Consider the following 8,482-nt stretch of genomic DNA (forward strand, 5'->3'; position numbering starts at 1 on the left):
AAAGGGGAGAATGCTGGAGGCAGCTGTGGTGCAGGGTGGGTGGAGGAGGATAAAGGGGAAAAAAATGGAACAACTGTAGCTCTGATGGTGTAGCTTAGTGGACTGAGTGCGGGCTTTGAACCAAGGGGTCGCTAATTAGATTCCCAGTCAGGGCTCGTGCCTGGATTGCAGGCCAGGTCCCCAGTGGGGAACACGTGAGAGGCAATCATACATTGATATTTCCATTCCTCTCATTCTCCCTCCCTTCCTTCTCTCTAAAAATAAATAAATAAGAATCTTTTTTTAAAAAGGAACAACTGTAATACCGTTATCAATCAAATAGACTTAAAAAAGCACTTGCATTATTTTGAATTTCGCAAAGCTACAAATTATTTTGCCGCACATATTTTTACCCCTTACTTTGTGGACAATTTAGTGATTCTATAGCATAAATTTTTTGAAAATAATATTATTGGATTAAAGAATGTAAACATTAAAATCATAATCAACCCTCAATTTAATAACTCACAAGACTCCAACCTTTTCCTTTTTGTAATATATTTTAAACTTAAGAGTTTCAGTTCTTTAAGTCCACAAACATCTTTTTTTCTAGGCAATATTTTTTATTTTATTTGTTTATTTTTTTTGTTCAGTTACAGTTGTCCCAACTTTTTCCCCTTTACCTCTGCCCCATCCTCCCCAACTCCCACAGTCAATCCCCTCATCATTGTCCATGCCCATGAGTCCTCTGTTTGTGTTCCTTTGCTTCCCCCTTTTCCTTCTTTCCCCCATCATCCCTCTTCCTCCTTCTCTCTGGTCATTGTCAGTTTGTTCTTTTTAAAGATTTATTTATTTATTTATCTTTAGAGGGAAGGAGAGAAATATCAATGTATAGTTGCCTCTCATGAGTCCCCTGCTGGGAACTGGCCTGCCACCCAGGCATGTGCCCTGACTGGGAATTTAATCAAGATCGTGTGGTTTGCAGGCCCATGCTCAGTCCACTGAGCTACACCAGCCAGGGCTGTTTGTTCTTTATTTCTAGGTCTCTGGTTCTATTTTGCTAATTTGTTTGTTTGGTTGATTAGGTTCCATCTATAGGTGAGATCATATGGTATTTGTCTTTCTTTGCGTGGATTATTTCACTTAGCATAATATTCTCCAGTTCCATCCATGCTTTCACAAAAGCTAGGAGTTCCTTCTGTCTTTTTGCTGTGTATTATTCCATTGTGTAAATGTACTGTGGCTTTTTTATCCATTCACTTACCGAGGGGCACTTAGGCTGTTTCCAACACTTGGCTGCTATAAACCTTGGGGTGCATATATTCTTTTGAATTGGTGTTTCAGGACTCTTAGGGTATAATCCCAGCAGTGGGATCACTGGACCGTTACATCTTTAATTTTTTGAGGAAATTTCATACTGTTTTCCACAGTGGCTACACCAGTCTGCATTCTCACTAACAGTGCACCAGGGTTCCCTTTTCTCTACAACCTTGCCAGCACTTGTTGTGGATCTATTGATGATGTCCACAAAGATTTTAATGAGCGGGAGCACAAAATGTAAAATACTTAGCTTTGTAATTTGTTTTTTCCCCAAAACCTCACTGTCCTTTAGAAATTGAGGAACTGACCAAATAAGTACAGCACAGACATGCTGGCTAATCACACAGAGGCTCGAGACGTTCCTGGAGCCTAGCAACATGCTATACTCCACCATCAGGGAGTCTCTCTTATGCATCCACTGATAGAATATATCAATCAACTTATCATCTGGTATAAAGTGATTGAGTTCCTTATATAGTAGACCCTTTAACAACATGGGTTTAAATTGCCTGGGTCCTCTCATATGCAATTTTTTTCAATAAATACTTAAAATACTGTAAAATACATTTTCTCTTCCTTACAATTTTCTGTTATCTATTATATTTTATTATAATAACAGAATGTACAATACATATAACATAAAAATATGTGTTAATTGATTGTTTATATTATTAGTAAGGCTTCTTGTCAACAGTAGGCTATTACTAGAGTTTTAGGGGAGTCAAAAGTTATATGAGGATTTTCAACCACATGGTGGCTCAGCACCCCTAAACCCCAAATTGCTAAAGAGTAAACTATATAAAACTAGAATAACCTATCAAACTAATCTGTTCCATTGAACTATAAAATTTATTATATTATAAATTATATAATTTATTGACAGCTTTTATTGACTCTATGAAATCACTGACATAACAGGCAACAGTCTCACACATTGAACTAAGGTGGCTGGTGAGAAGAGGTAGAATATCCTAGAAATAGTCAACTATTTATTGCATTGTTGGGTGTGAGGACTGTGGCAACCCTGACTCAGAGAAAGTAATAGCCTAGTAATAGCCTACTAGAGTTTGTAGGCTACAAACTACAAACTCTAGTAATAGTCTACTAGAGTTTGTCCTGCTCTGCTGGTGCTGAAGCCTGTGTTGATCCATGGAGACCTGTGACCAAAGGCCTACAAGTGCAGATTCCTTCCCTTCCTTCTTTGTAGCCTTGCTTATTTGCTTATTTGCTTCCTTTTTTTCTTCTTTTTCTATGTTCCCTTTAGTCATTCCTCTTTCCTTTTACCCTCAACTTTCCCCATATTATCAGCAGGAACCAAGAAATGGCCTTGAAAGAGACACAAATGATGAAGATGAAGTTTTTTCCCTTGAAAAATCTCACAGTTTGGTCAGGGATAAAGACGTGTGAATAAAGGAGACAGCCTTGTGAGTGCTACAATTATGTATCTAATATCATTAGCAGATAAAGATAACTGGGCAACTAATTTTGCTAGAAAGAATCAGGATAGCTCTAGAGAGGAGATGATACTCATGATTTGTCTGGAAAATCATTTGTTTTGAATATGTGAGAGTATAATTAAGGCACCTGGACAGATGGGCCTGTGCTTTGAATGCATCAAGTGCATTACGCAGAGCAGATGATGTTTCTGCCCTCAGTCTCTAACCTGCTTAACACAGAAAACAGTAATCAAACTTTATACACTTTATACAAGTTGTTTTTACTTGTATCTAAACACAAGCATGACTCATTTTATTGCACTTCATTTTATTGCACCTCACAAATGTTGCATTTTTTATACAAATTGAAGGCAACACTCTCTGCCAGCAAAAAAAAAAAAAAAAAAAAAAAAAAGAAAGATTGCTNAAAAAAAAAAAAAAAAAAAAAAAGACTGATTGCATTATTTCAGTGGTCTGGGATGAAACCCATACAATCTCTGAGGTACACCTGTATGTCACTGCTAGGTGCAAGGGGAAAATGCCCCCAAAACGATGCATCCATCTTCCTTTGTGAAATAACCTTGGAATTTGTAATTCCTCTCTTTAGTAAAACATAGTATTTAAATATTTTTTTAAAATTATGCCTTTTGCCTCAGTTGGAATGGCTCAGTGGACTGAGCATGGGCCTGTGAACTGAGGGGTGGCTGGTTTGATTCCAAGTCCAGGTGCATGCCTGGATTGCTGAATCCCAGCGTGGGGCATGTGAGAGGCAACCACACATTGATGCCTCTCTTCCTCTCTTTCTCTCTCCCTTCCCCTCTCTCTAAAAATAAATAAATAAAATCTTTAAAAAAATATGCCTTTGTTTCTGACATTAGTAATTATTTCTTCAATAATTGGACCAAATACTTCCATACTCCCAGTTTATACTCACTAATCTTCATTCAGCCTTATCCCTAAAGATCAATGCATGGCCAATGACTAAGTACTGATTATGGTGGCCAGGAAGGCACAGCATGACAAGGCTCACACTAGGTAGATGTGTAATGATAAACATCATTTGAATTATCTAATCAAATTCACAGCAAAGACTATTTGCTTTGTCTGGAATGAAGCCTTATAGACATATCAGGTACGTACACATGTGTGTGTGTATGCATATTTGTGCTCCCTCTAAGTAATTGAAAGCATGTTTCTCAAAATTAGAATATTTCACAAGTTTAGATATTATTTTAATTATGTATTATATTATATACAATTTGTTATTTAACCATCTTGCTTTCAAGCTAGAGGTAATCTGGTCATATTAATCTAGACAGGTTATATCATGCTATGGTAACAAATCCTGAAATCTCAGTGGTTTTAAACACCAAGCTTTATTTCTATACTTCATGGCCAATACATACCTGTGAGGGGTTTACTCTGTATTATCCACATTTTAGGGCTCAGGTTGGTGGAAGTTCTACCATCTGAAGCATATGCAATGGTGGCAGTAGGGCAAGAAGTTTCTAAAGCACCTCAACTGACAAATGTGAAAGTTAGAAATAGCAAACATATCCAGCTGCCTGGATTCTATTGCCTGGAATTAGTCACATAGTCAGGCCTAATTTCAGGGGGAAGGAGAAACAAACCTTAAAGATGCCTGGACGGAAACATACCAAAAATAATTGTATTTTGGAAGGAGGGAAAAGCCTTGGGCTCTGTCCAGGGTCTGGTCTGGTTGGGTTTCTCAGGAAAGCAAATCGGCACAGCTGGAGCCTGAAGGGTGCTCTAGGTGACTTCAGGTGTGTGGCAGGAGTAAGTGTGGGTCCTGCTGGAGAACAGAGAAAGCATGGGCTAGGATATGTTGAGCATTAGGGGTGGCCTGGGGAATGGTAGATTCAGGACTGAATCACTGAAGACTCAACCAGTATTCCCAGAGGAAGTGTGATCTCTAAGGACCTCCTAGTGACAAGGGAGTCTTGAAATAAGAAACCCCTTGGTTACTCTGGTGCTAGAAGCCCTTCTACCCAACCTCACAAATAAGGAGTCCAGCTCACACACCTATCGTGCCAACTCCAATAGTCATGGACACTTCCCCCACCCACCCACTTATTTGCTCCAGAGGTGTGGTGGGCAGGTGTTGGCCCAAAGTCTGTGCATGGTAGGGAGTGCAGGGGCCAGAAGAGGGGAGCAAACTGCATATATAAGGGATACAAATCTATACAGACTTTCAGGAATGCTGAAAGACTCAGGGGCAGCAATGCAGGCTTCTGGTGCAAGAACCTGGGGCCCCAATCCAACAGCTGGAAGGCCCAAGGCCATAGCAACCAGAACACACTACTCCATTGCACACGCTTTGGGCCAGCTATTTCTCCTGGCAGCTGCTACAAGACTTCTTAAATCCATCCAATCTGGCAAAGGAAATAGACTTCTAGGAAATCCAGGAAGCTCAGAGAATTCCAAAGAAGTTGGACCCAAGAAGGAATATACCAAGGCACATCGTCATTTTACATTAGCCAAGATTAAAATGAAGGAGAGAATCCTAGAAACAGCAAGAGGGAGGGGGGCAATCACCTACAAAGGACTTCCCATCAGACTGTCACATAATTTCTCAAAAGAGACCTTCCAGACAAGAAGGGGCTGGAAAGAAGTATTCCAAATCATGAAATCCAAAGACCTACAGCCAAGGTTGCTCTATCCAGCAAAGCTTTCATTTAGAATGGAAAGGCAGATAAAGTGCTTCTCAGATAAGATCAAATTCAAGGAGTTCATCATCACCAAGCCCTTATTATATGAAATGTTAAAGGGACTTATCTAAGAAAAAGAAGATAAAAATATGAACAGTGAAAGGACAGCAAACTCACAGTTATTAACAACCACACCTAAAACAAAAGCAAACTAAGAGGACAGCTAGATCAGGAGTGGAACCACAGAAATGGAGATCGCATGGAGGGTTAGCAACAGGGGAGTGGGAGGAGGAGAAGCGGGGAGAAGGTACAGAGAATAAGTAGCATAGATGGTAGGTAGAAAATAGACAGGGGGAGGGCAAGAATAGTATGGGGAATATAGAATCTAAAGAACTTGTGACACATGGATGGGGGGATGGTGGGGGAGGGGGTATGCAGGGTGGAGGGGAATGAAGGGGGGAATAGGACAACTGTAATGGCATAATCAATAAAATATATATTTTTAAAAATAATCACACTAATAAAGTGCTTGTGTTGCACTGAAAAAAAATCCATCCCCAGCAAATTCCTCAAAGAGGCTTTCCCCTGAAGAGCAGCCTCGGGACATTACTCTCTCTTTGGAAAGGTGAAGCCAACAGGATTTCCTCATAGGTTGGAGATGGGAGTGAGAGAAACAGAGGTATAAATGATAATGCTGAGGTTTCTGGCTTCAGAAATGGGAAGCAGGGTGGGACAGGGTGAGGTAAATGAGGTGCTGAAGTCACAACTTTTAAAGAGGCACCCATTCTCAGGGTCACGCAAAAGCATGGTTGGCAATTGAATGATATGGTAGAATGTCTTACATTGTGTGCCTAAGAGATTCTCTTATTTTGTTCTAGTTCCAGTCCTGACTAGAAGGATGATGTCACCACAAACCAAGTTGGGACAGTCTACACAGGATCAGGCTTGGTAAGGGTGATGGGAGTATCAGGAGTCTGGTTATAGACATGCTGAGTTTGAGATAACTAAATATCCAAGTGAAGACTGAGAGTGGACAGCTGGATCTCTGATTCTGTATCTAAGTGAAGAGGTCTGCACTAAAGTTACACATTACAGAATTATCACAACACTATATGAACTCATGAAGGTAGTACAGGTAAAGATGAATGTCAAGGTAATTTGTAGGAAAGAAGAAGAGAGATAGCAAAGGACCTTGAAAAAGAGAAGCTAGTGAGGGAATGAAAACTAGGAGTGCAAACTCCTGGAAGATAAGAGAAGAACGCGCTTCAAGAACTAGGGAGTAATCAATTGGGTTTCATGCTGCTGTATCAAATTAGATAAGGACTGAGATGGAAACATAGGCTTCTATAGGTTGGAGGTCATTGGTGATGTTGGCTAACAACTATTTTGGTGAAGATCTGAAAACAACAGCCTGGACAGAGTACATTACACAGAGAACAAGAGAAGGAGAAGAGGAATTTGATTTAGCAAATATAGACAACTCTCTCAACAGAAAGAGAAAGATAGAGAGTGAGGGAGAAGAAAGAGGGTGAGGAAGAAAAAGAAGGAGAAGGTAGAGGGGGAATACAGGTTCATAATTTAGTGCTGTCTCAGTTTCTCAAACTTGGCACCTCAACCTCTCACCTTCGAGTTTGTCAGTGGGTCCCCTGAGATGCTTATTTTTCAGCAGGTAGGGATTCAAAATAATACTTTGTTCAAATAGGTGAGAGATGTTCTATTAGAAATTTTTCTACCAAGACACATGAAAAAAAGCGTCAACATGTGGCAATTTGAGTAGAGTCAGCAACTTTCTTTGAATTTGTTGATTTGGAAATCATTTGTCTGGCTCTGCAAATGAATCATCATTTGCTTGAATTTTTCTACAGTCTCACATGCTTATGGGAGTTAAGAACAATACAATTTACTCTGCCAGCTTTTGCTTACCATTGAGGATCTAAAAGTGTGCTCAGAGGTAATTTGCACAGGCCTTTTCAAGACAGCACATCTTTTAGTAGATCCCCAGAACAGTAAATATAACTTGATAATCAAGCCAAACATTTCTTTGCATTGGAAAATTGAATTGGAAGCTTTGCATAATAAAGGGCTAAAATTATGAAGCACATAAGATTTGTCCGAAACTTGATTGTTCAGGCTCAAAATCCCTGCTGAATATTCTTATGCTTGCTTTTGTATTTATCTATTTTCATGTGACAGCTTACAGCAGGCATTTCATTTTTATCTAGTTTCATAAAATAAATTGTAATAAAAATGCCAAAGCCACTCCAATAGCACCCATTATATCACATGTATTATATAAACACATATTTTACTGTAATAATTGACATACCAGCATTTATGAACTTAATTCTTGGTGTATGCATTAGGAGTTATATTCCTTTGTAGAATGTAATATGTTATAACTTTTTATTTCTTTACTTCTTGCTATGCTTTAAAAGTGTTTATAAAATGAGGGTTTTTTAGGTGCAAAATGGGTGATTACCAAGGTAAAGGCATAAAAAAGAAAGTGCAACCCTGGCTGGTGTAGCTCAGTGGATTGAGCGCGAGCCTGCGAACCACACAATCACAGTTCGATTCCCAGTCAGGGCACGTGCCTGGGTTGCAGGCCAGTTCCCAGCAGGGGACTCACAAGAAGCAACCATACATTGATATTTCTCTCCTTCTCTCCTTCCATTCCCCTCTAAAGATAAATAAATAAAATCTTAAAAAAAAAGAAAGAAAGTGCAGTGAGGATTGTGAAGCATTTTCATTTCTTTCTAAGGTGTGGGTGAATTTTAGGCCCATGGAAGCTCTTAAGAAATAATACAGCAATAGTAGTAACATCATAGAACTTTAGTTTTCCCCAAATAGAAATTATAGAACAGAATTATAAAATTGCCACTTACAAATTTAATCCTCTATCTTCTAAATGAAATTATGGAATTAAGAAAGGGCCAAGAGGGACCTCTGAATTAATCTTATCTCATTGTGTAGATGAAAGAGCTGAGCAGTGTTATTTTGTAAGTCACCCTAGTGTGATAGAGGAAATAATGGAATTTATGTTTCTGATGCTGTTCCAGGTGTCCATCTATTACAACATAC

The sequence above is a fragment of the Sturnira hondurensis genome, unplaced genomic scaffold, assembly GCF_014824575.4.
Source record: "Sturnira hondurensis isolate 20B ecotype Veracruz unplaced genomic scaffold, ASM1482457v3 Scaffold0000256, whole genome shotgun sequence".
NCBI classification, from domain to species: Eukaryota; Metazoa; Chordata; class Mammalia; order Chiroptera; family Phyllostomidae; genus Sturnira; species Sturnira hondurensis.